General features: G+C 46.9%; 1 long non-coding RNA gene across 7 annotated transcripts in view; it reads right to left on the bottom strand.

The window, feature by feature from the left end:
• The window catches only part of LOC139049549 (uncharacterized), a 115,008-nt gene that overhangs the window by 92,181 nt on the left and 632 nt on the right, over positions 1 to 22,195 (bottom strand). For 3 of the 7 annotated variants that reach the window (XR_011508386.1, XR_011508388.1, XR_011508384.1), the window contains exons 2-3: positions 13,422 to 13,632; positions 3,665 to 3,875 (exon numbers count right to left, since the gene is read on the bottom strand). This is a non-coding gene — a long non-coding RNA (uncharacterized lncRNA). Of the gene's footprint in view, positions 1 to 3,664; positions 3,876 to 7,174; positions 7,398 to 13,421; positions 13,633 to 16,770; positions 16,855 to 17,461; positions 17,558 to 17,636; positions 17,846 to 22,195 lie in introns of those variants that run through there. The other 4 variants (XR_011508385.1, XR_011508387.1, XR_011508389.1 and 1 more) reach the window with 4 other exon arrangements.

Here is a 22,195-nt window from a genome sequence, read left to right as displayed (position 1 = left end):
GGGATTCGATCCCGCGACCTCGTGCTCAGCAGCCCAACACCATAGGCTGCCCCTTTGCGGCTTTCAACGTACGCGCGCGCGCTCCGAAGGCTTGTGCTCCTCCGCGCGTAGTTCCGACCGTTCCGACACACAGCGCCAAGGCGCGGCTACTCCGAACAGAAAAACAGCGCCGACACACATTGCGCGGGATATTTCGAATGTGACTGCAGAAATAATCCTACTGAAATTGTCGCTGCGGCTGCCTGCCTTGTTGGTCACGGCTGAGTTATTCTTTTCTATATTTGGCTTGTCTCAGATATGGGTGTATTTCAACACTCCCACTTTCCCGTACGCCACCGTTATTCCTTGAAAACCCCCATTTTACAACCGCAATGGCCCTTCAAATGGAGCCGGGGGTATAATAATGGTTCTAGCTTATTTTACTTCTTCTCGTGGGAGTACTCATTTTAGGCTAGAGGGGAAAAATGGCATATCAACTGTTAAAACGCCCATATGGGCTCATTTGTGTTTACAGTGTATGCTTATCTGTGGAACGTCGGCGTTTCCCTGGGCTGCTGCAGCACGATTGGTGCTGGCGACACTGGGCTGCCCTTGTAGCGTCTGTCATGGCCGTGCACGTCCTCGTCTTTTCAAGTAGAAATCCGCACTGCGGTAGCAGTCCTTGCTGCCTTCGGCCATCTCTCTGCTACTTGGTAACGTTGGTGTTGTTCTCCGGTGTCGCGCTTCGATCGCGGCTTCGCGGTGGCATTCGTTACGTGAATGAATGGGCACCTCCACGAGATGGCGAAACACTGCAGCAAAACTGTCATCAGTTTGACTAAATTGTTATTGGGCGAACCTGTACCCGCAAAAGCAAGTTACACTTAAAGCAGAACGATGGCTGCAAACACAGCCGGTTATCGACGAAAAACTGATCTGCCGGTGAAGGGTAACAGAATACTAACCTACTCGGAGGTTTCGAAGGGCGCATAACAACGCCTCAAGCAAACATGTCTCGCTGTGTGTTCTGTGTACTACAACGACAAACAGCAGTGGCACACGCAAGGTAACAGTGATCATGAATTCACCACTTTTGCGTTGTACTAAACGCTGAGCGAATGAAACATTCGCCGTGAATATCAGCGCTAGTTATCGTCAGTCAAAGCAAATAGCACAGAACGCTTGGCTTACGTCGAGTTCCACAGTGCGTCGGATCCACACAATTTTTTATCTCAGTTTTTCACACCAGCGCTTGCACAGACGCGTATCAGGTTAAGAGTGATGTTCTGAACTCGAACAAAATTTAGGCTGCATGCCGATTCTAATGGAAGTTTCGCCAAGTCCTTTGCGTCCTTGTTTTGAATGCCTTGAGCTATGGGCATATCTATAGGAGCATAGTGCAACTGGCTTAGCACTGCTGCTGGAGTATTTTTTCGGTCTACGAGGTACGGTAGCTTCCGTTATTACTTACACCACATATGCAGGACAGGGGAACTGGCATGGAAGCTTTGATGCATAGCGCCTACTATACAGCCATTGAAAAGCGATGACTCGGGAGACTCAACTGTGTGAATGGCTAATGACGCCTTGCCTTAACAAAGACAGACTTTACTTGGAGAAAGAACGTCAGCTATTGTTCCGTATAAACCTTCAAGATGTTTTCGCGTGCACCACTATTCCAGTAACACACTTGCCGCACATACATGTTGCATAGCTTTGAAGACTAAGCACAGCGTCTATTTTTTGTGCAAGCCTATTCGTTGCGTATAACGGAAACTGCGCACAAAATGCTCACAATGAGAGAGAGAGAGAGAGAGAGAGAGAGAGAGAAACAGCGCTTCAGGATTGTCGTATGACGACACAAGAGCAGGGCAGTGTGGATCACTCTTGTCGCCGTTATAGCGCTGGTTGCTACGCTCGTACCTCATGCCTGGTTGTACGTTTTAATGCTTCTTCAGGCGCAATATGTACACTGTGTGCGTAGGCAGGCGTACAAGGTGTCCCTCTGTAGGATATACGAGAATTATAGGAACAAGCTATATGAAGCGACGATAGTCGACGCCAGCGACGTGGAGAGCTGCATGTGTATTACCATAAAGGTGAGGTTTTATGACAGGGATATCGAAAACCAGCCTCAAGAAGAGTGAGTTCCGAAACCATATGCTGCATTGAATTAGGGCATTTTATCTTGTACACCATGCTTCTAGCGCGTTGTAACGAACCACAGGCGATCATGCACAAGCCTGAGATCCCTACGACAGAGTCCGCTGTGACAGAAAGTAGAGCTTTGGGAGATGTTAAGAGGAAGCTTTAGCTCTGGCCCAACTTCGATGCTGCCTATTCAAACGCAAAAACGTTTTTCTGAGATAACGCCTGCACAGATTTTAATGAAATTTGTAGCATTTGAAAGAGAAAGTTAAATTGTAGTGACTGTTGGAAGCAGAATTTCGATTTAGGGCATGAATTTTGTTAAAAAGATTTTCAAATATGCGACAGTTAGAAAAATATAGAAGCACGGTGTTTACAAACTGATATCTCTGCATCAAGAACAGATATCGCAGTTCTCTAAACGTCATCCATTATATCAATATTATATTTATATATTATATCAATAATTATATCAATTATATCTACCGTGAATTCGTTACGTTGTTTACAGGGGTACTGCAAAAGCTGTATTTCGATATTACTAAATTTTTCGGGATTCATGCGTAACATATCAATTTTGTCCGCTTTAGATGTGCTATTAGATGCAACTCACAGAATTGTATTATAATTTTGGTTGTTGAGTTACATAGCTGTAAACTTGGTAGTTTCGTTTATTGAATTTTTTTTTAATTTTGCCAGTTTTTAATAAACAATTGACGAATAAAATAAAACATTCGAAGCCAACAGTCACTAGATTTTAAGTTCTTCTTTAAATGCAACAAACCTCGTCAAATTTGGTGCAGTGGTTCCTGAGAAAAACGAATTTTTTTTACATGTATTTAGATAGGAGCACCCGAGCTAAAGCTTCCTCTTAAGCCCGAAACCTATTTGAGTTTGTTTGTCCCTCGGTAAGTGCCTGCGCAAACGCGCTCCTAATTCTGTAAACTTGTTCGTATACACATAACTTACGCGTCGGTTCTTCACAAGCCAGTTTCGTGCTACATGTGCTTGCCCCTTGTACAAGTCCACAGCCCAAGATGCCTACTGGTGTATTTCACGCAAAATTATTATGGTGTTTTACGTGCCAAAACCACGATCTTATTATGAGGCGCACAGTAGTGGGGGACTCCGGAAATTTGGACCTCCTGGGATTTTTTAACGTGCACCCAAGTCTGCGTAGACGAATGTTTTCGTATTTCGCCCCCATCTAATAAACGCAAGCCCTCGCCATGACAGATGGCTTTGTGCGCTGATATCCAAGGCCCGTGCAAGTATCGAGAATCAGTTTCCGATCTGATACGCTTCGACAACTCGGGAAAAAGCGCTGTTAGGGCTTTCGTTGTGCTGTGATTACGAGGTAATTATTTCATGGCTGCGTCACAGAAAAACCCGGGCGGTAGTAGTTTTGGGAACACCGGCTGCGTGTGTGTTGCGGCTCGAATGTTGTAGCTATGTCTGACTGCGTAGTATTTTAGCTGAAACAGCAAATTTCAAAATTTGGGGCACTTGTTGTAGAAAGAAAAAGAAATTAGCGTACCTGCGTTTTGATAGGTTCAGCAAGTCGACGTCTTACGACTGATGCAGGGTTGTTGATGCGGAACGTCGCTATTGGCGAAATAGTTGGGCTGTAGGGGTCGGGCTGTGATCCTCTCTGGCCACGTCTTAGGGAAGTCGATGGCTACCGGCTTGAAGTAGGGTCTGCCGTCTGCTGCTGGGTGAAGAATTTGCGACGAAGACTGTAGCAGCGCCTGCGCAACGTGAAAAAATCATTCCTTTTGAATATAGATGAAAAAAAATGTAAACATTCAACCACCGCATGATCTGATTCACTTACTTTCAAATGTTTTCCACACAATAAAATAATATGCGATTTAGCCATGGTTGAAACTGTACATGTGGCGTTCCGAATGAAATGGCACTTACACATTGACGGCATATTGATACGTGTACTTGTTCGTCTTTTTCAGGTGACCGCTTTTCAGTCGCTGCGAAACGTTAAACGTTATCGTTCGGCGGAGGACGCGCCTTCATATATCGGACGTTTCTTGAATGGCATCTGTGGTTCCATTCGTTGTCTGTTGTCATGGCACGTTGTGCGACCAGATTGTACGTGCGACCCGAATTCTGCAGTGCGTTAGACAAGGTACCCAGGCATCAGCGATTATGCTGGCACGCTTAGCACGCTGATCAGATTTCGACGATCGCCGACTGTGCTCACCACAATCGTTGTGCTTTGAATGTCACTTTCTGTTGTGGGGTCAGACCCGTCCAATAAAGAGTTAGTTTCATGATTCACATTTTTCGCTCCGATGTTCTCCACCGTTACCGGAACGTCGCATGTGGTACAGGCGCTTTGCGTTAATGTACGTACCGGACACCCCCGCAAGGTCCTGGAACAGGCCCGAACACCGAAGAGAATACCAGCTTTGCCCGAGACCATATTGGTCCCCGGAGCAAGAACTTGTTCCTTGGATAACCGATAAGTGCCATGACAGTAGCCACGATGGCGGCTTCGGTGGCACTTACACCGAACGTGTTGCAGCAGCTCAGTGGGCCACCGACATTCCTCGGATCTTCATTCAAATCCTGGAAAGCTGGCTGGAGACATACGAAAGGGTCACCGCCTTCAAGAACTCCAACCATGGCGACAGGCTGCGTCATGTAGAGTTCTTCTTGGAAGACGGCGGCATGACGTGGTTCGAGAACCGAAAGTCAACCCTGGACCGTGGGACCTCTTGCGCAGGACCCTCTTGAACACCTTGACGAACGTAGCACACAATGAGAGGGTTGAAGCGTTAACTGGGATCTTGCATGTCGCTCCCAAACAAGAACATTGCTATATATACGAAAGGGATGGTCTTCCTGTGCCGCCACGCGGACCTGGACATGGCCAGAGGACAAGAAAGCGCGCTTCCTCATGCGTGGCGTGAAGCAAGAGCTTTTCCCGGAATAATTCGCATTCTCCCAAGACCATCACAGAATGTTTAAGGGAAGCCACGGCCATGGTGAAGACGCTAGAAATGCGCACTGGGCAATATAACCGTCAAGTGCTTTCGCTGAAGAGCGAAATACAACCACTAGTCTGCTACGAACTCCAAGAGATAATCAGATCCGTTGTACATGAAGAACTGCACAGTATGCTCCCTTCAACGTAGACTCAGCAGGAAACAATGACCTAAGCCGCAGTAGACCGCCAAGCGTCACCCACTTCTTCCGCACACACGCCAGGGCCCAATAACGGCGCAGTTTCGTAGTCTGCCGCCGCACCCACGAGGTGGCCTTCCTGTCCCCCACCCACTGCAGCTACCCAAGAAAGATCGATGTATTGTGCTCTAGAACGCCGTGCTGTTTGTTATCACTGCGGAGAAGCCGGCCATGTATACCATCGATGCGCGTACAGCGACGTGGCGTTACGAGGGTTCGTCGTGTATGTGCCGCGCCCACAGCAATGTCAGCGGCCTCGTGATATTGCCGACTACCTCGCCGCATCTTAGTGGTGCCCTCGGCGACCGTTCCGTTCGCCGTCACCAAGCCGCTACTTGTTGCCGCCGCGGCCAAAAGTACACTTGCGCAACCCGTGGGCGGGCCCGTAGCCCCTTCCCGGAAAATGAAAAGCATCAACCTAAGGAGGTGGAGTTGCTGTACGTTGAAATGCCGAAGACAATACGCCAACGTCGACAACGTAGCATCGACGTGCCGCCATCCCGACGAAGCTTCGAAGCCTAGAATACGCGAACAAAGGAATACCCGATGACGTGACGTACCAGACATTCACTGCAATGTAATGCCAAGAGCTACCGACCTTGATGTTCTGGTAGAGGATCACGGCGTCACTATATTAGGCTGTACAGCAGCCGACTGCTCTGTCGTCAGTGCACCCTTTCTTGGCCGACAAGATGATGAAAGTCATGAGTGCCTGCAGGCTTCTGGAGGACCCGTAATAAGGATGACCGGAATCTGCAGGGAAACAGTTACAGTTCATGACCGGACCTACCCTGCGACCGTCGTTGTGTGGCAACAATGCTGACGGGACGTAATTCTCGGCATGTATACGTCCCGAGTCAACAGGGTGCAGTCATCGACCTAAAATTGATAACTCTGTCGACAAACCAAGCGATACTTCTGAAGGGGACTCTGTAGTTGGAGACCGAATCAGTATCGCGCCGCGCCAGCATGATTTCCGTCGCCGAAGAAGCAGCCGGAGGCATGAAAGCCATCGTCGAGAACGACGAACAGCTGCTGGACGATTGGTAATTGCAAATGGTAAAGCACAGTTACGCCGAGGAAAAGTGCAGGTATTGTGACGAATTTCAGCCACGAACATAAGCACCTGAACAATGGCACGAAGATCGCATACCTGGAAGAAGTTACAACAGTCAGTGATGCGCTTGTTCTCCTTTGAATTTCGCTGAAGATATAACGAGAGCGCGTGGTCCTGAACCACTCTTTAATATTGATAAATCTCTTCCCTGCTATAAGCAAGAACAGCTCAACTGAATCTTCCAGCTATGAAAGGACTGCTTCTCGTGGTCATCAAGGATCCGACAAACATCAGTTGCTAAGCATCGCATAATGACCGGAAAATGTCGTCCACCACTCCGCCACTGCCCTTACCCAGTTTCCACGCGCAAATATGAAGCTATATAAGTATCAAATCGGCGAAATTCTGCACGACGACATCATCCAGCTGTCGAAAAGTCTATGGGCGTATCGTGTAGTCATCGCGAAGGAGGATAGAATTCTGCATCGATTGGCGCACCCTGAACAAAATCACGAAGGGCGTATACACCCTCCCTTTGGGGGATGGCTCGAAAAAATTACTAACGGATGCGGAACTTTCGTTACCGAGAGGAACGAAGGCATTGGTATTTTCAGTGACTTTTAAAAAAGACTGAGCGAGGTTGAAGTGACCGCGTCAGAGAAACACGAGAACATTTAATTACTACACACTTGACGAATAGAACTATAATCCCGGGGAATCAAGCACTAAAGTATCACAGAACTATACAGTCGCACGTCGTGATAAATAATGTTTGTAAATGTTCACCCTGTGGACGTCGATGTGCTGTCGGCGGGTCGGTAGGTTCCGCTTCACGATGACGCCAGGGATGAGCGTTGTATGGTCGGACAGCGCATAGGAGGCGTAGGAACTAGCAGCAGGGTAGGTTTGGCACAGTCTGGTCCCGGACAATCAACGACCCCTGGCTGGAATTTGTACCGGTACAAGCGCAGCGGACCATGGACGGCTGAAGAATCGCCAGGTAACTGGAATAGCCAGCTGGCGTCGGGGCGAGAAGCCAACCAGCTCTTGCTGCCTGGCACTGCTCGCTTCTGATGATGACGATGATGATGGAGCCTCAATTCTGTGCTGTTCCATGAGCTTCTCCCGGCACTTCTTTATTCTTTTTCCCGTTCTTCGCATGTTAAATCGCTATTGGTCAAATTTGTTCGTTTGTCATTTCTGGTCTTTTTTCTGCATCCTCCGTTCGCCACATGCCAGCATTATTGCCTCTTCGTCTTCTTCGTGCTGTCGTCGTTCGAAGCCCCGCACAGCACCACGGACACCGCTTACCACATTTGAATACCGTGAACGATATGAAAAGCCCTTCCCCTCTCTCCTCTTTGTGAAAGTTAAAAAGACGTGTCCTAAACGGGCTTGAGGAGGGATACACTAGATGCAACATAGTCTTGCTGCTCAGGTTGATCGTCTTTCTTGGGCTGGTTACCCTTCGACCTTAATTTCAGCCTTAGCGGAACAGCTTCTGAGGCGCACAAAACATGACGATCCCGCTCAATCAGGGAACCAGCAGGCTGAAAGACGCAGGTTTGCAGTGCTGCCATATGTGCATGATGTATCCCATAGACTGAAGAAAATTGGGCAGCGTGCAGGGATCACAGTCGTTTTCTCAGCCCCGGAAAAATTGGCAAAGCTCTGTAAGCGTGTAAACGCGCCTAAATCGCATCAGAGTTGTTGTTCTGTCGGGCACAGAAAACGGTTTGTGACATGCACAACTAATGTAGTCTACCAAATTCCCCTATCTTGCGGCAGTAAATATGTAGGACAAACGGGCAGGTGCTTAAACGATCGACTAAGAGAGCATTGTAACAACGTCCGCAGCACTGTACAAGGCCACTTGGGCATTCATTGCCGGGACTGCGGCTGCGTGCCTTTCTTTGAAGATACGCAAGTTTTAGCGAGACACTGCTCACAGCTCACCAGGGAAATTGTGGAAGCTGATTTCATCAGAAAACTTGGCAGTATGTGCGTTAGTGCGTCCTCAATCGCGCTGACCCCTGGTGAAGTCGCGTTTCTAAACAGATAGTAATCGTTATGCTTAACTTTTATTTTTTCAGGTGACCATGTGCTTAGTTCAATGACTTGCTGTTAGGACACCCCCTGTGACTGTCGTACATTTTCTGCGCATGCCTCTTCCTGTATATATACACACGATGGGCAACGCAATAAAATCGTTGGAAGTCAGCGCTGTGTATGTCGTCTATCGCTGTCCTTGTCCTTTGCGCTGTACGTTATTTTTTTGAGCAGGACTGGTACTCGACGTAACGTCGTCGAAGGTGGTTGTGTAGGCTTTCGACCCTCCACTGGCTCTTGATCCGCAGGCGGGCTAGCTGTCGAGATTCTTCGACACGGTGAAGACAGGCGGCGCCTTCCAGATACACTTCGTCGGTGACGTGCGGCAGCATGGCGTCGAAAGTCGTGGTCGAGTTCCTGCCGTAAACCAGCTTGTACGTACGGCGCGATCGGCGTTGTTTCTTGCACCGCCATGTTGTGAGCGAAGGTTACGTACGGGAGGATGGCACCCCACGTATTGTGTTCGACGTCGACATTCATCGCTAACATGTCGGTGAGCGTCTTGTTCAGACGTTCTTTAGGCCATTCGTCTGTGTGTGGTAAGCAGTTGTCCTCCTGTGCCTTGTCTGACTGTACTGCAGAATGGCTTGGATGAGCTCCGTTGTAAAGGCCGTTCCTCTGTCGGTGATGAGGACTTCTGGGGCGCCATGTCGTTGCAGGATGTTCTCGAAGAAAATTTCCGCTACTTCCGCTGCACTACTTTTGGGCAGGGCTTTCGTTTTGGCGTAGCTCGTAATGTAGTTGGCGGCCACGAAGATCGACTTGTTTACATATATTGATGTGGCAAAGGGTCCCAACAAATTCACCATAATCTGCTAAACCTGTGCGCCAGGGCGCTTGATCGGCTGCAGTAAACGTTAAAACGTGATGGCTTTGACGGTAGTGTCTTGCGCTGCTGGCAATCATTGGCTGTCGTGACGTTGCGGTCGACGTCAGTGGTCACGAGTGCGCAATAGTACTTCTCTTGTATTCTTGTGAGCGTACAGGAAAAACGAAGGTGCCCACTTCTGGCTGGCGTGTTGGGGGCCCAATGAGAAGGTAGTTTACGCGGATTGGGGGGAGGTTCTTTTTACGAGGACCGTCGTTGCGCAAGCAAAACGAAAACAACCCACGGCGAGATACCCTTAAGACAACGTCGGTATTGCCTTCTAAGTGGTCCACACGGCTTCATATCGCCGCATCTGCTCGTTGCTGTTCAGTGGTGTGAACTGCAGTTACTGTTTCTAGGAAGGCGTTGTTGTCGAGTTCGCCTTGCGGTTGCGGGCCAATAGGGGTGCGTGACAGGCAGTCGGCGTCAGTACGCTTTCTCCCAGACTTACCCACCAGGGTGATGTCAAATTTCTGGAGTCTGAGACTCCATCGCGCTAGTTGACCTCATGGATCATTTAATTTTGCCAGCCAACGCAAGCGTGTTGGTCGCTTACCATGTTGAAGCGCCTGCCTGATATGGAAGGCCGAAATTTCGCCGGAGCCCAAATGATCGCAAGACACTCTTTCCGTCGTAGAATAATTCGCTTCCGCTTTTCACTGTGGCCGGCTAGTGTAAGTTATTATGCTTTCAACTCCGTCATTTCTATGAACTAACACGTCACCGAGGCCTACGCTACTTGCGTCGGTGTTGATTTCCATCTCGGCGTCTTTGTCGAAGTGTGAAAGCACTGGTGGTGACTACAGCCGTCGTTACAGCTCCAAAAAGGCGTCGTATTTCAAAACTAAATCGGCAACCGCACCTCCATCGCTTGTTGCTCTTACTTTTCGGGGTAAGTGCTGACGGTAGTCGACAGGCGACGGCGACAGGTAGCGGCCGGGTGACGGCGAACTGGATGGTCGTCGAGGGCTTCACTGAGTGGCGGCAAGGTAGTGGGGGATTATTGTGAGGGCATTCGTTTTGCTGAGGGCTTGGAGTGTTCACGGCGAACCCTCGAAGTCGAATTTCACTGCATGGGTACCAGCGACCGTCGTAGTCCCATTTCACGGTATAGGCACCAGCGATAAACGTGACCCGCTTCTGCGCAGTGATAGCAGAGCGGATGGTGGTCGGCTTGCGCGCCAAGAGCCGGCCTTCCTTGGAAGGCTACGCTGTGCCACAGTACGGCTTTGTGGCAGCGGCGTGGAGGCGAAGGGGCACCATGGCGGGGGCCGATGGGGGATTATGTCATCGCGGCTGGCTGGAGTTTCGCCGATTGCGACTGCAACTGAGGAGCTTAAGTGGTCGCTGTAGCATCCTCTGGACCCCTTCAATGACCGAGGGCACCTGTGGTTGCTATGGCGGTTATATTATGTTGTATGCATTTACAAAGTTTTCTCAGTCGTCGTTGCCTTTCGCAAGAACTCAGCTATGGCTTTCGGCGGGTTGCGGATGAGTTCGGCGACTTCTTTTGCTTGACGCCCCGCATTAAGAAGCGCACTGTTTTTCTCCCGCGACATTTCTGGGTCCGCCTGCCGGAAAAGACTGGTCATCTCTTCCGTGAAGATCGCGATGGTCTTCTTGAGCAACTGGACTCGGTTTTATAGTGCAGTTTGGGCTCGCTCTTGGCCCACGACGCTTGTGAATGTCTGCAGGAAGCCGCTAAAGAACAGGTGCCACTTTGTTAAGATGGTTTCTCGATTCTGGAGCCACGTTCTGTCGGTGTCGTACACTGCAAAAAAGACATGGCGCAGCTTGTTGTTGCTCTTTTAATTGGTAAATTTCATTCCAGTGTAGCCAGCTCTCCGAGTCCTCATATATTTATCCGTGGAACGTTGGTGGTTCCCTGGGCTGCTGCAGCACGATTGATGCTGGCGAAACTGGGGCTTCCATTGTAGCTGCTTCCGTGGCCGTGCACTTCCTCGTCATTTGAAGTAGAAGTCCGTAGAATGGTAGCGAAACTTGCTGCCTTCGGCCATTTCTCTGGCACTTTGTAACGTTGGAGTTTTCCTCGGGTGTCGGGTTGGATCGCGGCTTCAAGGTGGCGTTCGTTACATGAATGCACGGGCACTTCCACCAGATGGTGAAACACGGCTGGAAAACCCTCAATAGTCTGTCTAAATTTTAATTGAGCGAACCTGTGCTAATAAAAGCAAGTTACACTCAAAGCACAACGATAGCTGCAAACGCAGCTGGTTATCGTCGAAAATTTGATCTGCCGGTGAAGCGCAATGTGCCGTGTCAGGCAATGACAATAACGTACTTGGAAATCTTGAAGAATGGTGCATAACAACGCCTCAAGCAAACACGTCTCACTGTGTGTTCTGCGTACTATGACGAGAAACAGCAGTTGCAGACGCAAGGTAACAGGTACCAGCAACTCACCACACTTATATTTTGCTAAACACTGAATAAATGAAACATTTTCGCCGTGAATTTCACCGCTATTTATTGTCAGTCAATGTAAACAGCACAGAACGCTTAGCTTACGATTAGCCACAGTGCGTCGGAACCGGATAAGTGTTTGTCTGAGTAATTTTCTCACAAGCGCTTGCACAGACGCTTATCTCGTTAAGAATGATGTTCTGAAGTAAAAAAAAAAGTTTAGGATGCAGGCCGCTTCCGTTGGAAGCTTGTCTCTTGCCTCCTTCTTTTGCATGCCTTGCGCTATGTATATATACGGGAGCCCAGCGCAACTGGCTTACCACAGTTGCTAGAAAGCATTTTTTCTGGCTACGAGGTACGGTAGCTCATTTGTTACATACCAGCAACGCACTTGTCGCAAAAGCATGTCCAGTAGCTTTAAAGCCTTTTGGAAAAGCCAATTCGTTGCGTACAACCGCAGCAGCGCACAAAATGCACACAGTGAGAGAAAAAGAAACAGTGCTCCAGGATTGACGTATGTGGACACACGAGCAGTGCAGTGTGGACCACTGTTGTCGCTGTTATAGCGCCGGCTACTGCGCTGGTTTTTTGTGCCTTGTTGAAAGTTCTAATGCTTTTTGAGGCTAAATATGCACACCGTGTGCGTATGCAGGTGTAGAATTTGTCCCGCTTTAGGATATACCAGAATTCTAGGAACACGCTTTCTGAAGCGACCACAGTCCACGCCAGCGACGTGGAGAGCCGCCTGTGTATTACCATAAAGGTGTGGATTTATGACCGCCATGTCGACTACCAGCCTCAAGAAGAGTGAGTTCCGAAACCATGTGCTGCATTGAATTAGGGCAGTGAAGCTTGCACACCATGCTTCTAGCGCGTAGTAACGAACCACAGGCGATAATGCACAAGCCGGAGTTCTCTACGACGGAGTCCGCTGTGACAGAAAGTAGAGCTTTGGGAGATGTTAAGCCCGAAACCTATTTGAGTTTTGTGTTTCCTCGGTAAGTGCCTGCGCAAACTCGCTCTTATTTTTGTAAACCCTTTGGTATACGCATAACTTACGCATCGGTCTTCACAAGCCAGTTTTGTGTTACATGTGTTTGCCCCTTATACAAGTCCACAGACCAAGAGGCCTACTGGTCTATTTCACGCAAAAATGTTAGGGTGTTCTAGGTGCCAAAACCACGATCTAGTTATGTGGCACGAATTAAGTAGTGCAAGGACTCCGGAAATTCGGACCACCTGGGCTTTTTTAACGTGCACCCAAGTCTGCGTAGATGAGTGTTTTCGCATTTCGCCGCCATCTATTAAACGCAAGCCCTCGGCATGACAGATCGCTTTGTGCGCTGATATCCAAGGCCAGTGCAAGTATCGAGAATCAGTTTCCGATCTGATACGCCTCGACAACTCGGGTGGAAGCGCTGTGCGGGCTTTCGTTATGCTGGGCTTACGAGGAAATTATTTCACGGCTGCATTACTGAAAAAGCCGGGCGGTAGTAGTTTTGGGAACACCGGCTGCGTGTGCGTTGCGTGTCATATGAATGGTATAGTTATGTCTAACTGCGTAGTATTTTAGCTGAAACTGCAAATTTCAAAAATTGAGGCACCTGTTCTAGAAAAAAAAAATTGGCGTACCTGCGTTTTGATAGGTTCAGTAGGTCGACATCTTACAACCGATGCAGGGTTGTCGATGCAGAACGTCGCTATCGGCGAAATAGTTCGGCTGTAGGGGTCGGGCTGTGATCCTCTCTGGACACGTCTTGGGGAAGTCGATGGCTACCGGCTTGAAGTGGAGTCTGCCGTCTGCTGCTGGGTGAAGAGTTTGCGACGAAGACTGTAGCAGCGTCTGCGCGACGTGAAAAAGTCATTGCTTTTGAACATAGATGAAAAAAAAAACGTAAACGTTCAACCACTGCATGATCTGATTCACTTACTTTCAAATGTTTTCCACACGAGAAAATAAGAATACGCGATTTAGCCATGGTTGAAACTGTACATGTGGCGTTCCGAACGAAATGGCACTTACATATTGACGGCATATCGACACATGCACTTGTTCATCTTTTTCCGGTGACCGCTTTTCAGCCGCTACCAAACGTTGAACCTTATCGCTCGGCGGAGGACGCGCCTCCATATGTCGTAAGTTTCTCGAATGGTATCAGCGGTTCTATTCGTTGTCTGTTGTCATGGCACGTTCTGTGACCAGATTGTACGCGCGACCAGAATTGTGCAGTGCGTTGTACAAGTTACACAGGCCCCTGCGATTATGCTGGTACGCTTAGCACGCTGATCAGATTTCGACCATCACCGACTGTGCTCACCGCTACGGTTTTACTTTCAATGTCACTTTCTGTTGTGGGGTCAGATCCGTCCAATAAAGAGTTTCACAGAGATTCACAGTTTTAGCTCCTGAGTTCATCGTCACTAGAACGTCGCATCTGGTAGAGGCGCTTTGCGTTCAAGTACCGGACGCCCCCGCAAAGCTTTGGGACCGGCGAGAATCTTTATGAGAACGCCAGCGCCGCCCCACATCATCGAGCCAGCTGCAGGCTACAATATCTGTCCCCCGAGCAAGAACTTGTTCGTCAGATGAGCGATAAGTGCCACGACAGAAGCCACAATGGCAGCTTCAGTGACACTTACACCGAACGTGTTGCAGCAGCCCAGTGAACTACCGACCTCCCGCGGATCTTCATTCGATACGCGGAAAGGTGGGTGGAAACTTACGAAAAGGTCAGCGCGTTCAAGAACTCGAACTATGACGACAAGTTGCGTCATGTATAGTTCTCCGAAAGTAAGCCGCATAACCCCCCCTTCTCCTTCTCCCCCGCCCACGCCGCCACTCCTCAATCATGTTCCTAAAGCGACGCCAAACCAGTCCTGAGACTTGACAGCTATTCGGCGGTGAAAAACTAGACTGCTGTTGCAATATCATGGCCGAGGCGTCAAAGCGATCGCTCACCGGGTCTAGGAAAAGGCCGCTGAACTGATGGCATGAAAGAGCGTGATATTCTCCCCGCTAAGAGATGGCGGAATATTTTCGCCTTTCTCGTTATTTCGATGCTTGTTTCGAAATCTCAACGTGCTGCCGCTGGAAAGGTCGTACTGGTATCTTTTCAACGATCCACGTTTCACAGCCATCCCCCCAAGAATCGAAATTTCAATCAAGCCGTGCAATAACAGTTCAATCCGTAAGAAATAATAATGTGACCCTTTACCTCGTCGGTTTTTATCCTTAATGGTAGAGCACTTTTCGTGCAAAATTGGCAACGGAAGAAAAGAGTCGCTAAAAATTGAAAAATAAGCTCTATATGGAGAGAGTGAGCCGAGATAACAGCCAAACAGGAAGGAAAAGCAAAAATTAACAAATTTAGCCGTTGTTCGTGAAAATAGTTCTGCACGAAAGTCATTGTATTTAAAAAAGGAAATAGAGAAAATGCCGCTGGATGCTAAAATGCTGCCCTGTGTTTTGAATTACAATTGTACAGTTATCTCTCAAGCCCACTGACGTGGCCACTTCTCTGCTGTGCCTATGTAGATGTTTTTCTAAGCTTCCGCGAGGGCGTAGTGCGTCTAGAACCACAGCGTCCAGCGCTCTAAACGGTTGTACGGGACTTGTGGCCACGCCTCATTACACGACTTCAAGAAAAAGGATACGAGTCGGTTTTGGCACTCAACTTGGTAGAGAAGTAAACGAGGTGTACGAAAGAACTGTGATTGCTGCATAAATATATCGTTGTCGATGATTATTCCAGAGCTAATTATGAAAACAGTACCAGAAATCTTCATTTTGCACTTTCGCTTGTTTGCTTGTTCTTGGTTGTTTCCTCGCGGCGTTTCTTTCCCGCGCGAGCCAACTTGATGTAGTTCCTGGTTTGTCATGTAAAGGATAGGTGTACATCCCAGGCTTACTTGTGAAACACACCTCATTTTATTTCCCTTTAACGAGTGTACGCGCCTTTATAGCGAACGGTGGAAATTATTAACGTTTATGCAAGTAAAAGTACACCCCCCCTGCTCCTGTCTATGAAAAAAAAATGCTGGGTACGTGGCTGCTCGAAGCTAAGAATACGCAAAAAGACCTGATGACGCGAAGTACCAGACATTCATTGCAATGTAAGCCTAAGAACTACCAACCTTGATGTTACCCGCCATGGTTGCTCAGTAGCTATGGTGTTGGGCTGCTGAGCCCGATGTCGCGGGATCGAATCCTGGCCACGGCGGCCGCATTTCGATGGGGGCGAAATGCGAAAACACCCGTGTACTTAGATTTAGGCGCACGTTAAAGAACTCCAGGTCGTCCAAATTTCCGGAGTCCCCCACTACGATGTGCCTCATAATGAGAAAGTGGTTTTGGCACGTAAAACGCCATAATTCGTTTTTTAACCTTGATGTATTGGTTGATGGCCACAACGTCACTACTTTAGTCTGTATAGATCCGACTGCTCTGTCGGCGTTGGCCCCTTCCTTGGCCAAGTTGAGGAAAGTCATGAGTGCCTAAGAAGGCCCTCAAACCCCGGCAGCTGGAGGACACCTAATAACGCTGACCGGAATCTGCATGGCAAGGATTACAGTTTATGACCGGACTTACCCTGCGACCACTGTTGTTCTCCAACAATGCTCACGGGCCGTAATCCTCGGCATGTACATCCTGAGTCAACACAGCGCATTTATCGGCTTAAATTTGATAACTCTGTCGAGAAATCATGCGATACCACCGGAGGGTTCTCACAGTAATCGCGCCCTAAGTGTACCCGAAGACCGAGTCAGTAAACCGCGTCGCGCCTGCATCATTATTTTCGTCGCCACAGAAGCAGCCGCAGGCATCAAAGCCATCGTCGAGAACAACCAACAGCTGCTGGTCGATTGTCAAATCGGTGTTGCAAACGGTGTCGCACAGTTCGGCCGAGGAAAAGCACAACTATTGATGACGAACTTCAGCCACGAACATAAACACCTGAACAATGGCGCGAATATGGCATACGTGGAAGAAGTTGCAGCAGTCAGCGATGCGTTTGTTCCCTTTTGAATTTTGCCGAAGATATAACGACGGCGCCTGGTCTTGAACCGCTTTGATATTGATCCATCTTTTCCCTGTAATAAGCAAGAACAGCTCAATGGTATCTTCCTGCTTTACAATGACTGCTTTTCGTCGTCATAAAGGATCCGAGAAAAATCAGTTGCTAAGCATCGCATAATAACCGAAAAATGCGCTCCACCCCTCCGCCAGTGCCTTTACCCTGTTTTGTGCACAAACATGAATATATATAAAACAACAAATTGACGAAAAGCTCCACGACGACATTATCCAGCTGTCGAAAAGCTTGTGGGCGTCTCTTGTATTCTTGGCGAAGAAGAAGGATAGAATTCTGCATTTCTGCGTTGGTTAGCATAGCCTGAACAAAATCACGAATGAGGTATACGCCCTCCCTGTGAGAGATGGTTCGAAAAATGACTGAAGGATGTGAAACTTTCGTTACCGAGAGAAACAAGGTAATTTGCATTTTGAGTGACTTTTAATAAAAGAATGAGCGAGGTGAAGCGAAGAGAAAAACTAGTAAAACATGTAACCACTACACACCTGAATAATAGAGCGAAAGTCCCATAGGATCAACTAGTAAGGTCTCAAAGAATTATGTCCCACGCCGCGATAAATAATGTTTGTGAATGTTCACCTTGTGGACGTCAATGTATTGTCGGCGGGTCGGTATATTCCGCTTCACGATGGCGCCAAGGATGAGCACGATGTGGTCGGACGGGTCATGGAAGGCCTAGGAACGAACAGCATAGAAGGCCTGTCACAGTCTGGTTCCACATAACCAACGGAAGGCCCAGGGCTGGAAATCGTACCGGTCCAAGTGCAGGGTAGCGTGGCGTGCTGAGGAACCGCCAGGTAAATGGAGTAACCAGGTAGCAGCTGGGCTCCGGGACGGGAGCCCGACGACCTCTTGCTGCCTGGCACTGCTCGCTTCTGATGATGAAGCTTTAATTCTGTGCTGTCCCTTGAGCTCTCCTCGGCACTTCTTTTTTCTTTTTCTCATTCCTCGCGTGTTGAATTGCTATTGGTCAAATTTGTTCGTTCGTCATTTTCGATCTTCTTCTTTTTCTTTACCTTCCATTCGCCACACAAATACCATACAAATACAATACAAATACAATACAAATACCTTTATTTCGACATCAGGGATGTTAGGGGTGCACCCAAAAAGCCTATGACTGGCATGACAGAGGGGCGCACCCCCGTACATGAAAACCGGCAGCAACAGAACACGGACAGAACAATAGTAATAAAAAAGACTACAGTGCATATGTAAATATCATATTCAATAAATATTAGTGAACATCTTCTTGCAATAACAAATAAATGAAGGCGGCAGAATTAACACGAAACGCTCAGGAACACTAAAGAATGCAAAACGAAGAATAACCATAAGAGAAGAAAAAAAGAGGGAGGAGGTGCAAACTTGCAGTAAAAAACACCCGTATCGTTAGGTTTTCAGTGCTCATTGCGCCGATTAAGAAGAGTTGGAATCATAGGTCGGAGCATTTGACGACCGTAATTAGTACGAAAGGGTGGCACATGCCAGACGTCGTTGTTACGTGTTGTGTAGTAATTAGCTTTGGGCCGTAAGTTAGCTGTGTCATCAAAGAATGTGTCATTATTTTTCCGTTTTCTTTCATATCGTTTACTTAGCAATAAATTATATAGGTAATTAATTGGTGTTACTTTTAATGATGCGAAAAGAGGTTGAGTGTGAGCAGTAAACGGGGCATTCGCAATGATACGAATGACCTTTTTTGTATTTTCTGTAACTTCTATGTATTTGACCATGTTGTTGTACCCCACACCAGATGACAATATGAAAGGTTAAATAAAAATAGTGCATTATAAACTAAAAGTCCAACACTCAGAGGTAGTAGAGAGCGGACTCTGTATAACATGCCTGTGCATTTTGCAAGTTTTTTAACCAGATTGTCGATGTGTATGTCCCATGAAAGATTGCACTGCAGTGTCACACCTAGACACTTTACTGACTCCGCTATTTCAAAGCTTTGAAAACCAAGCGTTAGTGTAGGTAAGTGTTCTAGTGGTTTGTTCTTAGGTTTAAAAAGTACAGCTTTAGTTTTGGTAGCGTTAACTTTCAATAAAGATTTAGTACTCCATTTGACCAATTTGCGCAGAGTTTCATTAGCGTTTAATGTCAAGTCATGAAGTGTTTTAGCCCTAAAAAGTATGCTGACATCATCTGCATACATTATACATTTAGCGCTGTTGTCAATATTCACAATGTCGTTAATATAGATGTTAAAGAGTGTAGGTCCGAGAATACTGCCTTGCGGCACCCCAGAATGAATGGATCTAAAGTGCGATGAAGAATTGTTAATTACAACCCGTTGCTGGCGGTGCTCTAAATATGTTATTAAAAGCTGAAGGAATGTGCCGCGAAATCCATAGTGTTCAAGTTTCAGGAATTATTCGTTGTGATTTATGGAGTCGAATGCTTTGGAAAAATCCACGAAAACCCCGAGAGTTAATTCTTTTCCTTCAAATGACTCTAATATAATTTCCTTCATGGTTAATAATGCTGTTTCTGTTGATTTTCCTGCGACAAAACCAAACTGGGAAGCTGATATGACTGTGTTTGTTAATAAAGCTTGTAATGCGCACTAGTAAAAGCTTTTCAAAACATTTCGAAAAAACTGGTAGGATCGTATAGGTCGGTAGTTGGAGAAATTATTTTCGTCTCCTCCTTTAAAAATTATGGTAATCTTGGCAACCTGAAGCTTTTTCGGGAATGTTCCTGAGGAAAATGCCAAGTTTATTATGTATTATAATATCGGTGCAAGTATGTGCGATGTGAACTTCGCTGGCAATATTTGGAGGTCGTCAATATCTTTACTTTTACTGTTTTTCAGCGATTGTAGGACCGACAGAACTTCGTTAGTTGTAACAGGCGTTAAAAACGCGGTTTCGCTAACCTTTTGACTCATGCTGCTTAGGTATTGGTTGGGCTGCGTGCCGTCTGCGATGGACACGAAGAAATCATTGAAAGCATCTACTAGTTGAGAACCGGATAAGTGAGTGCCATGTGTGACTATTTCATCTACTACAGTCTTCTTTTTTAAGTTGAGCAAATTGTTGAGCCTCCCCCAAACAATATCGGAGTGCCTTATTACTTCGTCGTTAAATTGGTTACTCATATAGTTCCTTTTGGCTTGCCGATTAATACTGTTAGCTTTATTTCTCGCAGCCTTAAACTTCTTCAAATCGTCAATATCTTTTGTTTTTAGAAAGCGCTTAAAAAGTATGTTTTTAATTCGTACTGCCTTTAGGCATTCCTTGGTTATCCACGGCTTACGCGCCTTCAAAGCTCGCACTCTTGTTTTGTATGGAAACGTCTCACAATACAGCTGCTTATAGGTGGAAATAAAAGTACCATAAGCTACATCAACATTGGTTTCCTCATAGACGTTGCTCCAGTTTACTTGCGACAGTTTATCATAGAACGTTTGTAAAGTAGTCTGGTTTATGTCTTGAATACGCATAGCAAACCTTGTAGGTTTGTTAGGGGGAACTGTGTGATTTGTAATTGAATAAATTGGTAAGTGATCACTAAGATCAGCTGGCAGTGCACCGGATATTGACAATTCATCACATGAATTAGTAATGAAGGTGTCTAGTAACGTTGATATTTCGGGCGTAATGCGTGTTCGTTGATTTATGATATTGAAAAATGCGTTGGTCTCTAGTATAGTATAAAACTCTTGTTGAAGTGTTGACTTTCCAAGCAAGTTTATGTTCAAGTCGCCACCTAACATGAGTGTGTATTTATCATCATTTACCCAGCTGAAGTACTCGTCCGAAAAATGAAGAAATTTGTTACTGCTTCCCCTGGGTGGGCGGTAGATGACAGTAAAAAGCAAGGAATTAGATTTTCGGGTAAGTACCTCGTAGTCGTCGGTTACAACACAGAAATTGTCAAGTAATTCGCATTTTAAGAACTTTTTCGACAGCATCGCAACCCCCCCACCTCTCTTAGAGCTCCGGTTAAGGAAAAATGTGGAGTATTCAGGCAGATTAAGGACAGCAGAGTGGCTTTCGTACCCTGTCTCAGAGATCATGACAACGTCAAACGTAAAGCTAAAGCTGGAAAGAAGGGCACATATATCATCGCTTTTGTTTCGCGCTGATCGAGCATTCAGATGCAGAAACGAAATGTTACCGCTTTTTGTGTGATAACGTGTGCTCAACTCGTAACGTGTCAAGAGATCATAACTTGAAGCGTTCACTGAAGCCATGATCTCGGAGAAGCGGTATGTTGCAGTCTATTAACGATGGCCACACGAAGAAGCCAAAAGAGTTTAAAGAATGACGCTTTGAAAAAGAAATGCCAATGTAAACTGCAATGGGCATACTTATAGCATGTAACAGAGACAATTTTTTCACCACGTCTGTGCACAAGTTGTACACTTTATAGGGCACGGCATAAGAGTTAGTAAATTTTAAATCTACATCGAGGAAGAAGGCACTACAGACTATTTTAGTACAGCCATCACACAGGTATTTACAAACCTCATTATTGGTTAGTCTAGCATCGCTGGCAGAAACAAGGGTTAAGATGACGAAGCAGTAAATAGCTGTTTTAAATGGCAAAATGTCAAAGTATTTATACCGAAGTACACAAACAAGCGAAGTCATATTCATATGTTTCCAGTTGTTATACTGGTCAAGTAACATTCTATATTGGTGGTCCATGTGCTGATAAGAAAAACGCTTAAGCGACCTTCGCCAGGCCATCCTCACAGGTAACATGCAGGATTGAAGAGTTCTCACTTTTGCGCATTAAAATATTTCCTTGCGATACCCACACGTATTTCCAATTTTTCTCCTTTTTGAGCTTTCGAGCTTTACCCAGCAGCATCTTGTTCTCGACACACAAATGCTCATTTATGTACACGAGGTCACTTGTGTCAAATCCCAGTCTATCTGCTTTGAGAGTTTTCTTCCGTGCAGCTGACAGCAACTTTTCACGAGCAATGCTTGAGACGAACTTTAACATAACATTAGGTTTCTTCTTATCTTTCCAAGGCACACGATGAACTACATCAATGTCACCGTCAGTAACACTTGTGCCCAGACATTTTGCAATGTCCGCAACAGCCTTGCCTAGGTCCTCATTAGCTGCAACCGGAAGTCCTTGAATTTCAAGGTTCATGCTTCTACTATATTGTTTCAACCCTCTTATCTCCTTCCTTGCCTGTTTAAGCTCCTCCCTCAGCTCTTCGTTCGCCGCGCGGCATTCCGCAGCTTCAGCCTTCATTTCAGCAAGTTCCTCCCTGCAACGTTCAATATCCCTCTTAAATTCTTCAAAACCATCATTCATGAACCCAACGGAACTACGAATGCC

The sequence above is a fragment of the Dermacentor albipictus genome, chromosome 9 (genome assembly GCF_038994185.2).
Source record: "Dermacentor albipictus isolate Rhodes 1998 colony chromosome 9, USDA_Dalb.pri_finalv2, whole genome shotgun sequence".
Classification (NCBI taxonomy): Eukaryota; Metazoa; Arthropoda; class Arachnida; order Ixodida; family Ixodidae; genus Dermacentor; species Dermacentor albipictus.
This window is presented reverse-complemented; position numbering and strand designations above follow the sequence as displayed.